Genomic DNA, 22,156 nt, shown 5'->3' with positions numbered 1-22,156 from the left:
CAGTTCAATTTTTTTTTTTTAATTTTTAAATTGAAACGAACGGGAAGTGATGATTTTTCTTTCTTTCAAAATTCAAAACGAAGATACTTCTTGAACTAGTTAATAAAATAAAATAAAAATAAAAATTACAAAGTAGATGGCGTGCTGATCACACAGAATCTCGCAGAGCTGTAAACCGGGAATTGCAGACGAAACCTGTTGCATATTATTATTTTTATTATCGACGTCATACAAGATACAAACCTATCTTGTCAAAACAGTATGGCGTCAGCCATCCGTTTTCGGGAAGATGGAATTTCATTTTATTTATTTATTTATTTTTCAAGTTGCTCAGAAGGCGAATTCCATTGTTTACCTTCTGCAACTTTTCAATTACGGTTGGGGTTCATATATTTTTAGACACAAAAAATAGATAATGCTTAAAATGAAACTCTTCTTATGCAGCTTTGTGTTGTAGTCGTAGGGCCAGATGATTATCAAGAAGCCACATGGATCTTTTCCAGAACAGTATTCAATAAAGAATTATAAGCTAATGTAAGTCTAATGCAAATGAAACTAGCTTGAACTGAAACAGGATGTTAACTTTCAACTTGAAGGCTGAGAAAACTGTATTTAGATTTAAAGTTCGGGCTCTTAATTTTTCTCTTATATAATAAGAATGTTTAAGGTGAATTTAATGTTAACCGTTTGTTTAACTCAAAAGCGTGACAGGCATAAATATAAACTGTTTGCGTGTTAAAATTCAAAGGCTTGAGGTACTTGACAGTTATACATAACTGTCAAGTTTCGTGTCTTTTTTTTTTTTATTTAAGGAATTTTTATTTTTTATTTTTATTTTTATATTTTTAAATATTTTTATTTAACGAATATTTTAACCGAATTGGGATCCAAAAAAAAAAAAAAATGTTAAATCTGCCCCCACCCCTCTCTCTCTCTCTCACTCGAACGCGCAAGCACGCACGCACACACACACAAGCGCGCAATAATCATTGCGGTCAACACTTTATGCATTCAATTTATTTAAATTTATTTATGCATTAAGCAAGTAAACAAATAACCCATTTCCCTTACAAAACTTAGATTTTCAATATTAATTGCAATTATTTTCATTCAGACTAGAAATGGTTAATTAATTATTATTCCCAAAATGCCTATCAAAGTCAATGTATATCTATGAATTACGAGATTTTTATTATAATAATAATAATAAAAAAATTCAGCAACATTATTCAAAATGAGTAAAACATTGCTTTAAAAATAAGATATATTCGCAATTTATTTTCTCTTCTAAACTGTATATAATGTTTTGTGTTCAAGCAAATTTTTCTTCCAATGCTTTCTTTTGGTATTTCTTTCCCATGGTCATGTAGATGGCGTAGCAGTCGCCCATATATCGTACCGCAAGTTCAGACTCAAACGAAGCCGGTATATGTAGTGAAGTTAGTAGAAGTCTGTGCTGGTGAATGTGCTTAATTTTTTTTATTCCCAACCCGTGAAGGAGTATTTCGATTTACTGTTAAGTGTTGCGAATACTTCCGAAAGTGTTCGAATTATATAAAGGTGAAGTGCGGGGTACATTCTTGATTTATTACATTCTGAAAAAAACATCGGGAAAATATCGTGCGTTTTTTTGGTTTACAACTGAGATAACAGTTTTTCAGGTAAATTAGCACTAATCTGATAATTTACTTTAATTGTTAATGCTTAAATAATTTCTACAAGTAATTATTAAGCAATGTGTAACTATTTTCCTCCCTGAAAATTTCTTGGATAGAAAAACCTGACTGATTAGCAGAGGTAACATTATTTTGTTTGTGTAAAACTGTGCATAACATAACTTAGTGATTTTTGTTTACTATCGAACTTTAGATTTCTTGAAAATTGTTGGGATCGGAAACTCTACGTTTAACTTAGTTGCATGGTTCTTGTCTTTATGTGTTACGGTTTATTGAACATTCAAGAGCTGTACCATTCATTATTTTTCTTCTTAATCTAAAAAGGAATTTGTGTGTGTGCTTATCTGTGCGTTGATCTCCACTAAGTATACATTGTTCATTCATAATAATTTTAATGTCCGCTACTCGATTTACCAAAAATCAGAATCGTGAAAGCAATGGTATTCCCTGGGTACTGCATGGATGTGAAAGTTGGACCCTGAGAAAGAGTGAAAGAAGGAAGATAGATGCATTTGAATTATGAGTTTGGAGACGCTTACTAAGAATACCATGGACTGCAAAGCAAACCAATAAATCAGTGATAGACAGAATAAAGCCAGCCTGCTCCCTCGAAGCTTTGATCATCAAGCAAAAATTGTCATACTTCGGACATATTATGCGAGCAAATGACAGTCTGGAAAAGATGATGATGCTTGCTAAAGTTGATGGAAGCAGGAGAAGAGGAAGACCAAAAATTAGATGGGTGGATGGAGTTAAAGAAGCAACTGGAGTGCGCTTGGAGGTTCTGAAAGACATGGTTAGGGACAGATTTGAATGGAGAGTGCATTTTCATGGAGTCGCCAGGAGTTGAAAACGACTCGATGGAACACACACACACACACACACACACACACACACACACACACACACACACACACACACACACACACACACACACACACACACACACACACACACACACACACACACACACACACACACACACACACACACACACACACACACACACACACACACACACACACACACACACACACTCGATTTACCAGTTTATTATGCGATATCTTTTGTTGTTCTTGAATGTATTTGGACTCATATTCTTTAAGCTTATTTTCCGGTTCTTAGAAAGATATTCACTTCTCTCTTGCTCAGATATGTATATATCCTATAATGGGATTCATTTGACTTTCTAGATTTTATCTAGCTTGAAAATATGATAATTCAAGTCACTGTTCTGCATTAAAAATTTAGATCATAAATAAACTCGAGCGATCTTGACTGAACTAATCTTGTAAAATTATTACAACTCATATTTTTTTTTTAATTTTTTTGCTTTGGTCTTATTAAACCTTCATTCAGAATATACCATTAGTTTGGTTATGTAATCTTTTTCATAGTCCATCAGCTTCGTTTCGTGCGGAATGTGAATACTGAGAAATGTATATGAACGAACTGTGCAAACAGATGGAAATATCAAAAGATGTCAAGATTATCAACATTCACATTCTTAACCACGTAATTTGGAGTATCATTATTTTTCCATGATGATGGTAACAGAGTACCCTAGGCTGGCCTCATGAGTGATGCTCTGTTGTTGTTGGAAAAACAGCTGTTTTTTGTATTAATGTTGCATTAGGAGTGGAGCATTTAACGACATTTCAGTTGAAGGTGAGTTAAGTTTCATAGGGTGGTAGCAATATTTGTCCTGCTGGAATCTCTGCTGGATTTTAATCATACATACATGCATGCAAGACAGCCAGAGAATACATCTTCCTCACAGCCTTTGCTTTGAAGTAATCTGACAACCAAACTAAAACCAACTAATCCTAAGTAACGAACTTCGTGATTGTTTCCACATTTTGCATAAGTTGGAAATGCAATCGTTATCTAATAAAGACACCAAAGAAAATAATGGGGACTTCCAAGGAAGCCAAATTCATTAAGAAGTGCCTAAACCAGCCTTAATCATATACAGTGCACTCCATTTTTCTTTTTCTTCTTCTTCTTCTTCTCTCTCTCTCTCTCTCTCTGTGTGTGTGTGTGTGTGTGTGTGTGTGTGTGTGTGTGTGTGTGTGTGTGTGTGTGTGTGTGTGTGTGTGTGTGTGTGTGTGTGTGTGTGTGTGTGTGTGTGTGTGTGTGTGTGTGTGTGTGTGTGTGTGTGTGTGTGTGAGAGAGAGAGAGAGAGAGAGAGAGAGAGAGAGAGAGAGGTATATAATGTGTATAGGCTAAGAACAGCGATCGCTGTGATCTACTGTCATCTCACTGAGCTTCATTCATAAACTTGTCTCCACACAAACAATTCGTTTACCTGTAATCTTATGCAGTTTCTTCAGATAATTACCACATCTCTTTAAGTTACTCTACCCTATTACGGCCCACACCACTTAATAATGCACAGAACTCTTTTGCTTTTACTGAACTAAGTTATTCTCTGCGTCATGAACAGAGAAAGAACTAGGTTTCTCTAGCCGGGTTTCGGTTACAGCAACTCGTAGCACCTTTTGGTAGATTAAAGTTGGTTGGCTTTGGCCGAATTCAATATTGTAACCATTTGACCAGTGACTCCCTCTTTTTATAAGAAGCAAGAACGGTGTTTCTATTTGCGACAGGCCGCAGCGCATTAAACTTTGTAGTGTTACGTAACAGTGAAAGCCACAGTATAAATACCATCACAAGGATTTTTTTTTCGTATTCTTAGTCCAAAATCTTTACTACAAACACGGAACGAGGAACTTAACAAACAAATATAGCGGTTATGCTGCAACAACTTTTTTTTTATTATTTTTAATTTTAATAGCATACAAATTTTCATAAGTAGCGTTTACTATCTTGCTTCTTAACATGCTACCGGCCAGGACGTATATATACGTCCAAGTTACCATGGATGTGAAGTGCATATTAAAATTGTAATACCATTGATATTACATTGAAATATATGATGGATACGAAGCGTATGAGATTGCATATTTGATTCATAATGTCCGGTAAGGTGGTTAAGACAGTTTCAACAGTTCCATCTACAAAAGGTGAATCCTATATCAGATTAATACTGTAAGTCGGCACAAGCTATAGAGCTTCCGTATCTTAGTCAGTATAGGCGAAGCTCTTTGGTTAGATATGGGTTCAAATCCCACGAAGAACCTTTATCAGAGCTTTTCAACTGGAGAATTATCGGCATTATTTTCAGTGATACTTTTGTCTGTTGTCCAAGTGGTGTTGTGTGCGACTGCCCTTGCAAAATTGTTTTAAAAGGAATTCGAATTCGTCATGCTTATTGGTTAATGTTTTCAGCTCTAGTGTATTTCGCTAACCAGTTTGTAGTAAATATTTTTCATAAAATATGAATCAGAGGATAAAATTATTTTATCCTGAGCGGATCAAAATTACTTTAGTTTTCTGTTGGGCAGTTGATAACTTTAAAGTTAGGTTAACTCGTCTCGGTTATCAGTTCTGGGTGTGAAATTCTGTACTGCTGCTGGCCAAATTTTTACGGTTCGTTTAAAAGACTGGATGAATAATGAATTTAGCTTTTGTGGTACTGCTTCTTGTGAACGAAATAACTGGATATTTTATTTAGAGGACGCTATGATTCGATAACCTAATGAATCAGCAGATCTTTTGCTAGTGATCGCTGTTTGTTGGAAAAGTTGCATTAAACTTTTGACCAAATGACGATACGTGTTCCGCATTGTAAGTTAAACATGCTCCTCGAAACTGTTGATGACGTTCATACTTTCTTTCCCTTATCAGAAGTATCAAATCTATTGGCAGAATCTTTCTATAAGTTGCAATACAATCAGACTTTCAGCCACACTTGTGTGCGGGACCTGTTTCAGCCATCCTCAAGTGGAGCAGTTAGCATAGACGCTATATTTTAAAAAAATCTCAAAAATTTAACTGTAAAAACGGAGTTCTTTTATTCTTATTACTTTTTTTATGACGATACTTGACAATCAATATTGCTTACTGCTACTTTTTCTTTTACTAAGATCAATTCAGTTTCTGGAACTGTATTTCCCCCACTTTCCAGTGTAAAGTGCGTCTTCTATGTTTTATTCATTGAAATATGGTGGTATGACACCGGGCCTCCTAAGTATTTCCGTGTGATTGTATTCTACACACTTTATTGCAGTCACTTAATAAGCAAGTTCGGATTAAGACACAAGTGAACCCCACCCAAATCGTGATATCAAAATAATTAAGCATATTAAATGCTTGCTTTATTTTATTCTAATTTATAGACAACATAAATTATGGCATATGCATATAAAAATAATAAGTAAATGTTTAGTTGATTTTATTTATATTTGAGATTACAATAATTGTTATATTAGGATGTTTATATATATTTTATATATACTTATAACCGTGTTTGCTTCTACTGAATTAAAAGGCCGGAGTTACGGTGTTCTTACACAGATTTAACTTAAATTGGCATCTAATTCTTATATAGCCGTATGCTGACATGTGATTGGGCACATTGTTTGTATTTTGTATTCGACAATATACCTCTGACTAGTTCTAGGTAAGCAAACTTACATGCAAGCTTAAATACTAATTTCGAGTTTTTATTAAAAAAATTCAAGGAATTTATATTGCGACTTTTATTTTCTTGTATTTTTAATACACACTCATAACACTAAGCACGAACTTCCTCATTACAAATTTTTTGCTGTAATGAACAGCGTATTTTGATACTTTATTATTATTTTTTTTTTAATATACGGACCAGATTTTCGCTAGAAAAATAGAAACATCTCACCTCATGCTCACGTAAATTTATGGAACAAATTTAGAATATTCAGGTGAGAAATGTACTTTAAGACTAGTATTACCCAAGGATCACATATCACCGACTTTGTACTATAATATCATGTTTTTTTTAATAAGTTTATACTTTAATGTTTTTGTTTTATAAATAAATTTGATTTTCATCTGCTGGTAAAAATTACGTCAGAAATATTGGAAAGAACAAAAGTACCAGAACGTAAGTGAATAAGGGAAGTTCCTTTTTGCAAGTGGGAAAGAATCGTATTTTTTCTCTACCTATTCATTATGAGAAATGTGGAATCACTTTTCTTTTTTAACACTACTCGTAACTTCCATTGTCCATGTTTGATGTGCTGCTTGATGGACTCGTACTGTATAGACATCTCCTACCGTGTAATGTAATGTTCAGAGAATTAAATCAAGAAAACGTTTCCGTTTGAACTCCTTTTCAGAGAATAAAATGTAAAAAATAAATGGCAATTATGTCATCAGAAAGTGCTTCGACATAAAGTTGTGTTTTAGACGATTTCGAGGATTTTGCAGACCAAAAGTTATTGATTTCATTAGTGATACGCTAGTTCCCCCCCCCCCCGTCCGTTATCCACGGGGATAGGTTCCAAGACTTACAGTGGATGCCTGAAACCGAACCCTATATATACTTCGTTTTTTCCTATACATACCTTTATCATAGGTGTGTATACACCTATGATAAAGTATAATAGACTACTATTGATCCTCCTTATGATACGTCAGAAGGAGGATCATCGAGCCATGATGATATCGATGGTTGGAGATCCTTGATAGTTGAAGGTTTTTTGACGAAACCTTTTGGAAGAACATTGTAATCGGAAGTTGTATCTTTTTTTTTAACTCATCAAAGTGTTGCTGCAGAGGTTGTAATCCTTCAGTGATCATACGAGTGACTTTAATGTTGCGTTCCATCCGAAGATTGTATTTCATAATTTTGCCCTTTAATATCTGTGCAATTCGAAACACTTTTACAAATTTCGGTAATGTTCACATTGCTGGTTCTGCTTCAGTTTCTTCTTCATCATCTTCCTCTGTAGATGATTCAACAAGTTCTTCCAATTCCTCATTTGTTAACACTTCTCAACCTTCAATATGTTCTTCTGTTTCTTAATCAAGCATGTCGGTAAATCCTTCTCCACTAACTTGTCTTGCTGGGTGAATGATTTTCCTAACATCTTCATCGATCTCGGAAAGTTATGGAGTGAATGATTTTAAAGATCATCGATCTTTAAAATCATTCACTCCAGAAGTTCTTTCAGCAGCATTTACATTTTCTAGTTTTAATTCATCCATTGCGGCTTTGATAAATGAAAATGCTGCTGGAAGAATTTATGGAGTGAATAAATTTGATCGCATTCGATCAGCAATAGTGAATGATTTCAAGCACTGCATTATATCCAGATTAGAATTTGCATCAATTGCTGATCGAATCCGATCAAATAGCAGGCGAGTGTATGTGGCCTTGGTAAACCGATCGATGCCCTGGTCAAGGGACTTTTTATATTTTTCAGTCCAAACATATTCCTGAATCTGTGTAGCCATCCCTTACTTGTAGTAAATGGCTTGGTGTCACTCGTTTCAGGGGATCCCTTGCTGAAGTCTTCGTATAAGCTCAATGCTTTCTGGCGCAACACGTTGTGTCAATCAGAACACGTTTTCTGTTCTTTTTTTCATCTCAAATTTAATGCGTTTTCCATCTTAACTAAGCACACTTATCATGCACTGTGGCCGTAACTTTTGCAGTTTGGAGTGCTACAACAAAACATAACGCGAATTTCTTTTTCCTTTTTCACAATCTCTTATAGGAAGCACTTTACGGCTTCTTTTTGGCGTATCCGAATTGCCAGCATCACTACCCTTGCACTTTGGGGCCATTATTAAGTAAAATAAGGGTTACTTGAACACAAGCAGTGCGATACCACGACAGTCGATCTCATAACCAAGACAAAAGGACGGATAGCGTACAAAGGGATGATTCACGTCCCTGGATGGCGCGAGATTTAATAATGATACTCAGAACTGCGGTCAATTTAAAACTTATGAAATTTTCCATTTAATATTTTCGGACCGGGGTTGACCACAGGAAGCGAAACCGCTGATATGGGAGAACTACTGTAAATGTAGTAGGAGAATTAAGTAGTAGGGGAGACGGTGAGATGTGTGGAGTGGAGTGGAGCGTCCTACCGCGATGGAATCCTTGGAGGTGTCACGTAATAATAATAATAATAATAATAATAAAAACTACAGTTTTAAACAGAATGCTAGCAGTAATTTCCATGGAATTCTAGTTGCATTGTGTATTTCTTTCGTTAATTTTGGTTTTCGTTATTTTTCGCATTGTTATTGATAAAACGAACCCATTTGCTAAAATAATAAATAAATAAATGAGCTGGTAGATATTGGACTGGAATAAATGCCATTTCTGGCATAATTGACAGTTTCCAAATACTGGAAATAAGACTACTGTGCTTAATTTTGCTCAACTTGTCAAGGTTTTTTTTTTTTTTTTTGTCTGTATATTTGGAATATATCGCGTTGGAAAGAACTGAAAAAAAATGAAGAATATATAGTGGGGAAAAAAAAAAGAATGAAAGAATTTGGCTTTAACATAATGTTCCTGGCGAATTGTTCTTTATTGTTGATACTGTAATTGATATTTAAATCCTTATGAGGAGAAAAAAATTAATGCAAAATCGGGTATGTGGAAATAGTTCTTTGAGATTAGCTGAGAATGCGGGAAGTCCATTTTCAACTTCAAGATCCAACATTTTGGATAAATTTCGTTTAATTTGCAAAACGAGACAGTGTTGCTCCACAGGCTTCCGGTCTATTTGGAACCCACACACTTTCATATTTCAGGATTACCGCTGTTTCCGTAATTGATCTGGTCGATGCAATTTTTTAATATCAGGATATTTCGCTGAAACTGCCTTTGCATTTGAATGAAATGAAGTTGGTTACAGAGACATTTTGTTGCTCTCCGAAGAAATCTAGTTTGCTATCTTCGCCACCTTTCATTTTCCTTCCCACAGCGGATGCAACCACCAGCTTATTATAATAAAGATACTTATTTTATACTGTAAAATAAGTATCTTTGTTATCATAAGCAGATTCGAGCCGTTCACTGATTTAATTCACATTTTTCACAGCTGTCTTTGTTGGAAGCTCGTGTTATCATCGTTGGTCGATAACCCAAATGATCGTGTTGTGGTCTGTTCTTCAAATCATTTAATTTTTTTTTATTTCGTTTAATTTAATTTATCTTCTAATTAGTCCATTTGTTTCATAGAAAATAACCAAACACGTATGAATTTCTAGAGAAATGGATGTAATTTAATGAATTTAATGCTCGATTTATTTTATACACTTCTTGGAATGAAGTCAACGGACCTTCCTCCCCCCCCCCCCATGTGCGAGGTGCAGTTGTGCCATGTAACGAGTAACGTGTTTATAGTTGGTATAAATTGGAGGAATATGATTGTCGATGCAACTCTGTCCGGGTGAAATGGCTGCGAGAAGGGAACTGACGGAGTTTGAAAGAGGAGTTGTGATAGGATGCCATGTTGCAGGCCTATCTATTCGGCAAATTGTTGACAAATTGGGCCATTCCAGGTCAATAATCAGTGATACCATTAATAAGATAGAAATGCAGAGAGTCATCTGCAAGTACAACCCGCATTGGACGACAAATCACACTCACCGAACGTAACCGTAGGGTGCTACGAAGGATAATATGTAAAAACTGCCAATCGTCGGCCGACACGTTAAATGCCAAGTTCCAACCATCGATTGGACCACGTTCGAATCTTCATAAAATCATTCAGAACCGAGGACTACAACATGACTTTCCATGGCAGGACAGCAATATGCAAGTCCCCACATTACCTGAACCAACGTGCATCATCGTCTTCAGTGGTGCAAAGGACGTGTACAGGGATGTGGAAGCTTGGAAAGCTGTGTTTGGGAGCGACGAGTCACGCTACACTCTCTACCGAGCAGATGGACTTGCGTGGCAGTGTGGCAGTTGCCCTCTGAACGTCTCTTACCAGAGTGTGTAAACCCATTTATGAAATTCGGGGGTGGCGGTTTAATGGTATGATCCTGCTTTTCCTGGTTTCCTCGGACCTCTTTGTGTTGCCATGAACAATAAACTCCAAGAGGTATCTGAACATTCTGGACAATGCAATGCTTCCTACTTTGTGCCATTTCTAAGGAACCAACAATTATCTCTTTCAGCAAGACAATGCACAATATCATAAAGCTACTGCTGTAACTGCGTGATTTGTAGATATGAACGTCACCACTGATTGGCCTCACAGAGCCCTGATCTCAACCATATTGAACATCTGCGTGATGAACTGGGGCGTCGGGTGAGATTAAATAACCATTCTAAAGGAAGAATGGTTCAAAATTCCATTGATCACTATCGTACGCTTGTGGAAATTATCCCCGTAGGATTGTTACAGTGATCGCAGCGAAAGGAGGTCCTATATTTTATTACGGTGAGCGCATAGCTGTTTGTTCCTCACACTATGCCCTCTTTCCAACCAATGTATATCAATTCCATATGAAAGGTTGCAGAATATCTAGGTACATTGGTGCCTTGTAATTGAATTAAGCATTGAATTAAATTGAATTTTATTTTCTCTTCTCCTCCATAGTCATTTTTGAAAAGTTATAACCTCATATGATTAGAAGAGAGTCTTGACATTGCTTGGAAAAAGTCAGCGGACACCATAGTATGAGGAACAAACAAGCATGGCGCTCACCTTAAAACTTTCCCCCAAAAAAAACCTTGAATCCATTATACACAGCAGTTAGTTCATGAGGTAGTCAAGCATACCTAATGACTTGGCATCTTGACTAGATCGCATTCCATAATCATCTCGGATTAGATTTGCGTCGACTTCTCTCCTGAGCAGTTAAATTCACCTCATTCAGGAGATGCTCAGTTGTCTTGATCCTGGGACTGAGCAGGCCCATGAAGTATCTGAAGTCATCTACGTGCTACTGGAACCATTCCCGAAGACATGTACCTCTCCTTTTGGAAGTAACCGTTATGAGATCGATAAACGGTGAGCACGAAGCGTTGTGCTCAATCTATATGTCAGGAAGGCTGTTGCATTCGGATCTCTCTCTCTCATTCCACTGGAATCAGGGAACCTAAACGTCGTTGCATTACCGTATAACCCCAATTTGTGTTGCCTCCTTCATAATGCCTGAACTCATTCATGTCGCTTTCACTGTATGCTTCCTCTGCAAATTATCCGAAGCAAGAGTTTGTAGGCCAAACTTTCAGCAGTGCCTACTATGGATTTGTAGGTATTGCTAAAAACTTCAAAGACATAAATAAATTGGTATGGAACTTTTCTTTTTTTTCACTCAAGTGTCCAGTGTTGATGCTTGTGCCGTTGTATCCGTAACTGTTTGTTTTAGGCTAACAGAAGTGTAACTCAATGAGGTCGTTGTTATAGAATCTGTGACAGGATCGAACGCATTGTAAGTTGGAATAGTTAGTACTGAAACGCCGCTATTATAGTCTGCATGTTAAGGACCACGATGGTATCTCGCATAAACCGGTTGTTTCCATTCACAGTCGTAAAAATAAATAGTACAAAGGAAGATTTCGAGGAAAAGTAAAGACAGTAAACGCATTTACAGCATAAAGCACAATATGTTTTGTACTGTTTCTCGCAGAAGAACTCGAGTAACACAATAAGGACATGACAGTGTTAGCACCATGGTTAATACGAGGATTTCTAAATTATCTCGCTTTAAATCTCACTCTGAAACGATATGGAAAGTCTGCTTCTTTGAAGTCGGCTCACTTCGAAGAATTAAAGTGTTACAAAGTAAATGTTCGCCTATGCTAACACTTCGTAACTGCATAAATTCCAAAACCACTACATAATCCTCAGCAACGTCATAAACACTTACCCGATTGCTTCCATTTCAGTAGTTTCCAGGACCAACCAAATTACTCCATCCCCTTTTCTTTCTGGCGGGGAAAAAAATTCTGACTTTTTTTTAAACTGAGAAATGCCCCATGTGGAGCAGTAAAGGTATTAAATTTGCATAAATGCCGAAGTACAGTTGAGAAAACAGATAAATGTGCCCAAATGGACGCATTGCTACATTGAGCATTCTCAAACACGGCAAACAAGCCTTAGCAAGGTCATATGAGAATTATTCTGTCACTAAATTAAGCGCTTTTGGGAGCTATTTATAATGTACCGTATTAGTAACAAATTGAGGAATTGGGAGGAGTACACTGAATACAGTTGAACGAAGCAGAAACTGGCTGTTTGTGAAATTGAAGTATTTGGAATTTAAGGAAGCATGATGTTAATAGGCTACAGGAATAGATGGGCATAGCCACATATATTAAGTGCAAAGGAACTGACAGTAATACCCTTTGCTGTTGTTCAACAAGTCTGGCAACAGGACTGGTCCCAGAAGAGTGGAAGGAAGGAAAAATAGTTCCAGTACACAAAGAAGCGTCTGTGTCATTGCTGACAGTCAGTTTGTTTACAGAAGTGGTAGTGCAGGCGATTAGAGATAAAATACGAAATTGGATTGATGCGAACAGGAATGTTTCTAGACGGGACGTCTTGTTTCAGTAACCTAGTTATATAAAAGGGCGACTATTGTATTATGCAGAGGAGATGCTTATACAGTTTTATTATTATTATAATTATTTAGAATTTACAAAGACGTTCGATAGAATACCTCATGACAAAATATTATAGGACTAGAATGGATAGCCAATTGTTAGCCTGGATACGAGGCTTATAGCTAGCGAGATGTGTATTGATGACCAATTTAAAAAAAAAAAAAAGTGACAAGCAGTATATCACAGGGTTCCGTTTTGGAATCGCTATTCAATTTATTTATTGATAAGTTCAAGGTTTAAAAAGGAAATACAGTTATTTGCCGATTATGCTAAATTGAGAAGTGTAATATCTGTGCTCTGTACTTCTGTTACGATAGGATTTAAGTAGGTTGGCAGGCAGATAAATGGAATACCAGTTCAACGTTGCTAAAATTTATTCATGTACTTTGGTCCGAATAGGTGGGATGAACTGTATTGTGTTGGTGGAGTTTGGCTTCAGGAGGTGGATGAGACAATGGACCAGTAGTATTAGATAGTAAGTAGAAGTTCAGGCGACACATTGCAAAATTGGCAAAGGGCACTCCGCAAAATTGCTGCCATTGTGTGAAGAGACCTGGATTCGAATGCTATTGGGTACGAGGGTATGTTGGGTACGAGAATAGATTGAGGGAATGTGTTCTGCAGAGCCAGGCAGATAGAAAACGAACGATTAAGAATAGAAATTATTGAAAGGAGCTTGTCGAGTACAGAAAAATTATTGCGTAAATAGACAACGAGGGATCAACCTTGAAATTTGTCGGTTGTGTGAGAAAAAAAAAAGTGGAAAAATGTCACTTCCTTATTTAAACTGATTGTTTTGCGTGGAGAGTAGTGAGTGAGTGAAATGTATTGCCAGAATGAATAGTGCACCAACTCTAAATTAATTCATTTATAACACACGAGCCTCCGTAGCTCAGTCAATATAGACGAAGTCCTTTGGTCGGAAAGACCTGGGGGAAATTCCCATCAGTGACGTGAGGAACCTTTATCTGGTCTCTTTCGACTAAAGGTGAGTTAGCTGGTCTTATACGGAGGTAGGGTTTTTTTCACCCGGAAACTCGGGTTTTTCGCCCCCCAGGAGAGGCAAACCGTCCCCGTGAACACGCATAGATTACAGTCATAAATACATCCCAGCCATATGCCGGTCCTGAGCCCGGATAAAATTAGGGGGTTGGGGAAAGCAATGGTGAACTACCTTGTAAAAATCTCATCAGGAGTACTTTGTGGGCAATACCTACGGTCAGAAAGATCAGATAACACACATTGTGGTCAACAGAAAATTTGACCTTCCTCGATAGTTTTTGACTCCATGGAGATGTAAAACTGAATCTACAAGTACAAGCAAAAATTTCCAGAAAACCTGCAGACATTGGGATACATTATAAATAATAGTAGAGAAAATTTTATTAGCAATATTTGTGCTATAAAGTGGCTGTAGACAGCAATTTTTACTGTCTATATTAAATGGATGCTGGAGACTGGATTGAGTAATATAGATGGTGGACTGGGTAGTTTCGTGTAGGTCTCCTGCAATGAGTTTTAGGAATCCATAAAGGTGTCATAATAATCCCAGTAACTCCTGTTTTGAATCAGCCTGTGGGCTACACTTTGAGAATCACTATTCTAATTACATCAGCACGATACCTAAACTATTCCCGCTTGTTAACTGAAACAAATAAAAAAACGAACAAGACAACTGTTATAAAATGATCATTATATGTAAGCTTCAATTTGTAAAACGTAAGATCAAATTGTCTCATTTCGATGAACTTACTAAAATTCGTATAAAATTTTTCTCTGGTTGAAAGGTGGATCCTGCGTTTAAATTGTAAGCATTCGCTATATTCATTAATTTTAACATATTTAGCGATTGATTACTAATGAATAAGTCTAACGTCTGAGGTTAATTCCCTCTTAAGATTTAAGAGAGAATTCGCTTTAGGTGTCATATGTTTTTTTTGTCGGAAATAACTTAATGGAGCAACACAAACGAAACAAAAATCAGAATTATGTCGGACGTGAACATAAAACAAATAAAAATATGCAAGATTCACGACGATAATTGCGTTATATTATATCATGAACTTTACCGCTGCGAATATAAATTTAAAATTTGGTTTTTATCACCTCAAGGTTTTTAATTTCGTTGTATCAAAATGACTTATAAAGGGAAAATAGTTTCAAATGAGTTTCGTTACAAGATCAAATTCGCATGCCATTTTGGAAAGGAAACTCATCACGAATTATTTACGACAGGTGCGGCAAAAATTGGTTTATTTCCGCCTGGCTTGTCTAAATAGACAAATCGGGTGGAAGACACACACACAGTTAACAGACGAACTCACTAGCATCATAGCTTTAGTTGCTACTTGCAAACAAATAAAGCTTTTATTTCTTCTTTTCGGAATCTAAAAAAGTGTGAAACAACATTTAAGAATGATCCAAAAGGAACCTGCAACACATTTATACACCACGAACAGAATGCAGTAGACTCAGGCTTTACGACCGATCACTTTACTGTCCCCCGCGTTTACGACTGGTATAAAGTTTCTGTTATGACTTCCATCTCATTCAAAAGTGCCATCTCCTATCCAGGAGGTTGCTTACCATTATTTGACTACGGGCGTTACGACATGTGGTGAGGACCCTATCTCTTCCACATATTGTCGTAAGGATTCGTGGCTGTATATCGGTGTGTGTTCAGCTGGTTTGCCTGTTCTGTGGAACGAAAAACCCGAGTTTCCGGGTGAAAATACTCTTACTTCCGTATGAGACCGGCAAACTCACCTTTAGTTGAAAGAGACCAGATATCGGTTTCTCTCATCATGGACTAGAATTGAACTCAGTCTTACCGACCGAAGAGCTTCATCTATATACCGAGTGAGCTACGGAGGCTCCCTCTGTTATGACTATAAGAGAATAAAATATTTTCACTAGTATGAATGAGTTCTAATGACCGGTTTATTTTCTACTCAATTACTAACACTTTTAGGTCACAAAATATTGTAGACATTTGCTTTTTTTAAAACATAACCTTTGCTGTGATTCTCTGTGCCTGGATGAATGACGGCAGTCGATTAGGAAGATAGTTCAAGGATCCAGCAGCTTCTGTATCCTTGGATCATGGATAATAATAATAATAATAATAATAATAATAATAATAATAATAATGAATCAGTATTTAAATGCTATAAAAACCGAGTTGCGTTTACCTCGTCGAACTGTGCCCATTAATTGGCACAGTTCGACTTCATTTCAATCAATTAATTTTGGTTGCACAATGTCATGAAAATGAAGCTGATATAGAACCAAAGATATCAAACATTTTAAAAGTAACAGGCATTATAAATAAAATTTTTAAACCCAATTATGTACAAAAACACACACGAATAAGAATCTATAATGCAATAGCTAAACCAACCTTACTTTATGGCAGTGAGATATGGACAATAAAAAAAAAGCAGATGAAAGAAGAATTGAATCATCCGAAATGAAATTTCTGCGCAGAACTGAAGGAGTCACAACAATGGACAAAATGAAAAGCAGCGAAATCAGAAAAAAAACTTGGAATTACAACCTCCCTAAATAAAACAGTGATTTGCTATAGAGAAAAATGGAAAGAACACATACTGAGAATGAATAGAAGCAGAATACCTAAACAAGTTCTAAATTACCACCCAAAAGGTACTCGATGCAGAGGAAGACCCTTAAAAAGATGGAATTGAGTCCGGAACAGGCCACTTGGCCTATGAGCCTGGAAAGGAAGAAGGAAGGAATTCTTTAGAAAAGCATGTGACAGTATTTGAGATATCAAATCGGTTGACTCGAAGTCTAGTGAAAATAGAATCTACTGAATGCGCATGAAAAGGAACCTACCATTGAGGAACTTATCAAAGTAGCAGAGCAAGGAGCTGCAGAAGATGAGTTTTTTTTAAAAAAAAACTCATCCTATCTGTACTCTGGTCTTAGAAACTGATGATTCAATTTAAAAAAAATGAATAAAGGGCTTTAGCTACCTTCACGAATGCCTTTAATGCTTCAGGGAAATTTACTGAGAAAAGAAAAGAAGTTAAAGACTCTCTCAGTTCAGAAGAAATTAACTAGTAAATCTTATTGGTTTTTTTTTTCTTTTCATTTTTCACATGGGCTAAATGTTTATTTTATTATACTTCTGTGTGGTATTTTCAAGAGATTGTAACCCCAATTCATGAAACTGAGCTTATGGTAATTTACGGTTCCATTTATGACGGCTCTCTCAACGACAGTTTTCTGGTAACCAATTGGGTTATAATAAAAGTATGAAAAGAAAGAAACTAGCTTTGTATGCTAAAAACAAACCACAAGAATTCTATCGATATGCTGCAAGTAAACGAAAGGATTAATATGAAATAACTCTACTAAATTCAGATGGTGTGAGAATGACAGATGCAGAAGAGGCTGTTCAACTAATGAATGCCCATTTTGCTAAAAGCTATCAACCGTGTATGCAACATTGAGTTCACTTCTGCCTCTTCACTGGATGAAGAAACTCAGGTGTATGAAGAAGAGGTATTAGAGCTTTTGCACAAATTGAATAAGAATTCAGCAACAGGGGACTGATACTGAATTCTTATTCAATATCACCACGGGTGCTAAAAGAGTGTTCAGCTGAACTAGCTATTCCTTTGACTAAGCTATATAATTTGAGTCTCAGAACAGGGAAGAATCCGCAATGGAAAGAATGTATGGTAATTCCATTGCACAAGGTGGGTGCAAAGACCGATGTATCCAACTATCGGCCAATCAGTGTCTCAGGAGTGATGGTGAAAATTTTGAAAAATTAGTTATAACTTGCATTCAGAAATGAGTTGACAGAGAATCTCTACTTTACAATGAACAGCACGGGTTTAGTAAAGGAAAGTCATGTTTAGCAACTTGCTCACATTCTATAACAATGTTACCATTGAACTAGACAACCATGATACTTTTGGATTTTGCAAAGGCTTTTGACAGAATTCAGCATGGAAGACTGGAAAATATGGGTTTGGATTAGAAAATATTAGGGTAGATGACTGACAGATATCAAAAAAGTGGTATACGGGGATGTGAGTCTCAAGATTTAAGTTACCTTAAATCTCACTAGTGGTGTACGACAAAGATCAGTCCTTGGTCCACTGTTATTCAATGTGTACATTAATGATATCGGGAAGGAGACAGGTGACATACAGCTATTTGCTGATGATGCAAAGATAGGTAGGGTAATCAGGAATGCTGCTGGTATGCAATACTTGCAATATGATTTGAATAGGCTGGAATTGTGGGCATGCGATGGCAGTTCAATGTCAGTAAATGTAAAATCATGCACTTTCACGTGATTAGATATCCAATGTCGTATTATTTTGGTGGGAAGAAACTGATCAGGTTAGGGATCTTGGAGTTTTAGTAGAAAGAAGTTGACGTTCAAGGACCATATAGCAAAGATTGCAAGTACAACTCAGAAAATAATTGCAATGCTGAAACAAACTTTGACATGTAAAGATAAGGATGTCATTTTACCTGTTTATATGGCTTTGATAAGGCCTCACTTGGACTATTGTTAAAAACACTATCAGGATTGTGGAATACTGATCATGAAGACAGGTTGAGAATTTGTAAGACTGCAGACATATGATTGAGACTTGCAAACTTCTGAAAGGGTCATGCAGGATTTCATTTCATGGAATTTTTTAATTTTATGGAGGGAAGAGAAGGACAAGAGGGCATCCTTGGAAGCTGAGAGTGAATGACGCTAAGAAGGGGGTGAGGGCTAGAATTTTCTCTCATAGGGTGGTTCGTGATTGGAATGTATTGCCATTAGATGTTGTGAATGCAAGCAGTATGAATGAATTCAAGAATAAGTATGATAGCTGGTGGGTGTAGTATGTGGCCTCCCTCGATGATTCACTCACTCCATGGGGATCTCTCTTAATAATAATAATAATAATAATAATAATAATAATAATAATAATAATAATGAGTGAAGCATGAAGTCTCCATTGCTCAGTCGGTTTCGACAAAGTACAGTGGTTGGAAAGACTTGGGTTTGAATTCCGTCTATGACCTTTATCAGGAAATTTCAGTTAAAGGTGAGTTAGCCTCTCAAACGGAGGTGGATGGTTTTTCTCCGAGAAACTCAAGTTTTTCATCCTTCAAAACAGGCAAACCAGCTCCGTGAACACAAATCTGCAGACAAAATACCATTAGAGAGAGAGAGAGAGAGAGATGCAAAAGAGAAATAGCAAGCGGCAGAGGCGTAGCTAGGGAGGGGCGGAGGGGATGATCTGTCCCCGGGCGGCACTTTGAATTTTTTTGAACTTTTGCAGTTAATTCTAAAATACAGTCTCGAGAACTCATTTCCAAATATTGTAATACTACTGCGAATTTTCCTCACAATTGCTGTAAGTGTTGCTAGTTGTGAGAGGAGTTTTTCTAAATAAAATTGATTAAGAATTACCCATTACTATGAAATAGTCTTCGCCAATGTCATCGACGATTTTGCTAACAGAAAATCAAGAAAAATAACATTTTAGAATGTTGAAATTAAAGTTTTACTTCAAAATTAAACATAATGTTTTAATTTATTTCCCTCTACGTCGTTTTGACTTTAGGGGTTTTGGCTCAGCCCCTCTAAGGACTGACGACAATTGCATGGATGGATGATGATCGAGGCTGTTCTCTAGCTACATTTCTGCTTTCCATTGTAGCACTGTTTCTTTGAGTCCCTGAAGTCTAAAACAAAATAGAAATTCAGCTCGTTCAATAATTTAATATCATAAGATCAAGAAAACTCACTCATCTAAAATATTTAGTGTAAAATGCACCGTACCAAGAGACAGTCTGCTAATTTTCACATATTTACCATGTATCCGTTTTTGTTGCAGTGCACTTGCGCAAATATGACACATTTTAGCAGTAAAATATTCGCTGTGTAAACATTGTTCTCCTGCAGTTTTAACTATTGCAAACAGATCGGGACAAATCAAAACATTGTTAAAATCTGGAGCGGGAAATCAAGCCACAAATTTTGTCTATGGATATAATTAAACATGTGCGTCTATTCAAAACATATTCATAAGCCCATTTCTAGACACAAATTACAACTCTGATACTGAATTTGTAATTCTTGTTGAGAATTATAAATTCAGTATCGACGAGTTGCGATAAGCTGTCATCAGGAAAAGAAATAATTTATTCCTTTTCCTAATGACTTGCAATTGCTGGTCTATTGGCAAAATGAATAACATCTCCAGCCAAGAAGATGTGGATTTGAATCCCATTGCACAGATGTTTGTGACTTGGTGAGGCCAGTACTCTGTTCATTGGAAGTTCCTTTACTGTGGAACATACCGTTGAATTGGGATACTTCCACCATGCCCTACTTTGAAGAAAACTTCTTTTCTAGACAAATAAAAATCTACGACAATTATTATTCATTCACCTCGTCCTTTTAACAGAAAACAAGGAATTATTTTAAATATCATCTGGAAATCCTTTATTAGCTCCTTTGGCATATTAATTTCTCCAACAATTATCTGCAAACGTCACCGAGTGGCAGCTGATGCATGCCACGCGACATTTGCTTTCATGTTATTATTATTATTATTATTATTATTATTATTATTATTATTATTATTATTATTATTATTATTATTATTATTATTATTATTATTATTATTATTATTATTATTATTATTATTATTATTATTATTATTATTATTATTATTATTATTATTATTATTATTATTATTCTCAATCATAGATTTCATAGCTTCCCAACACAGCAAAAAAATTTTTATTATTATTATTTCGGGCAACTCCAAGGAGTCGGCAGACTCATCGAGGGAGGCCCTAACATCATGTCAAGAACAACTATTCGACATTCTCACAGTATCTATCATACCTCGCCTTTGAACTCATTCACGGTCATAGCACCCACAACAGACTCTGGCAGCTTATTCCACTCATTCACCACTCCCCAAGTAAAAAACCTAGCTCTAACACCCCCCCTGCTAACCACATTCTTGCCCAGCTTCCATGTATGGCCCCTAGTCTCCCACCACCAGTCCTATTCTCAAAAATATCTTCTGGATTAATCCTATAGAAACCCTTCAGTAATTTGAATGTCTCAATCATATCACCCTTTTCCGCTTATCAACCAATTTTTGCAACCCACAAATCTTCAACCTGTTCTCATAAGGTTCATTCGACAGACCTGCTATCATCTTGGTCACTCGTCTCTGGATCCTCTCCACCTACTCCGTATCAAGAAGAAACCCTGGCGCCCATATCTGGGCACAGTAGTCTAGATGGGGTTTTATCAAGGCTCGATATAGTGGAACAATAACTTGTTTGTCTCTGCTTGTTAAAGTATTTTTCAGCAATCAAGTGATTTGATGAGCTGATTTAGCCACTTTTGCAATGTCCCCCTAAACATCAACTCCCTATCCACCAACGCTCCCAAATCCCTGGCCTCATCAATCTCCTGGAGTACGGTTCCACCAATGTGATATACTGCTGCTAATCCAAAATGCATAACCTTACACTTTGCCACATTAAATTAACATCCATTTTCCCTAGCCCAGTCCTCCAAACTATCCAAATCATCCTGCAAAATTTTGACATCCTGTGCGCTCACAATTGCTCTACCCAACTTTGCACCATCAGCAAACAAGTGAACACTTCCTGTCAGATCCTTTCCTATATCACTGATGAACAAATTGAAAAGTAGTGGTCCAAGAACAGTACCTTGCAGCACACCACTAGTCACAAGCCTTTTAGACTCCACTCCTGAATAAACCACTCTCTGGTATCTCTCCATCAACCACCCTCCTATCCATCTCACCAACCCTATATGCATCACCGTCTGCTCTAGTTTACTGATTAGAGTTCCATGTGGTATCCTGTCAAAGGCCTTGGCATGGTCCAGTAGAATCACTATAAACCTATTACCCTTATCCAGTTCAGCCGTCACTGTGTTATAAAACGTGAGCAAGTTACTGAGGCATGATCT

At 36.6% G+C, this 22,156-nt stretch overlaps 1 protein-coding gene across 1 annotated transcript in view; it reads left to right on the top strand.

Annotated features, from left to right (window-relative positions):
• Positions 1–1,415: 1,415 nt before the first annotated feature.
• LOC150095679 (calcium-transporting ATPase sarcoplasmic/endoplasmic reticulum type-like) overlaps positions 1,416–22,156 on the top strand; it is a 382,896-nt gene continuing 362,155 nt past the window's right edge. Inside the window, 1 exon segment of the mRNA XM_090409696.1 lies at positions 1,416–1,661. The gene's annotated coding sequence lies outside the window, so the exon portion shown is untranslated.

Source organism: Typopeltis vanoorti, chromosome 20, assembly GCF_054136105.1.
Source record: "Typopeltis vanoorti isolate ZY-2024b chromosome 20, IOZ_Tvanoo_1.0, whole genome shotgun sequence".
NCBI classification, from domain to species: Eukaryota; Metazoa; Arthropoda; class Arachnida; order Uropygi; family Thelyphonidae; genus Typopeltis; species Typopeltis vanoorti.
This window is presented reverse-complemented; position numbering and strand designations above follow the sequence as displayed.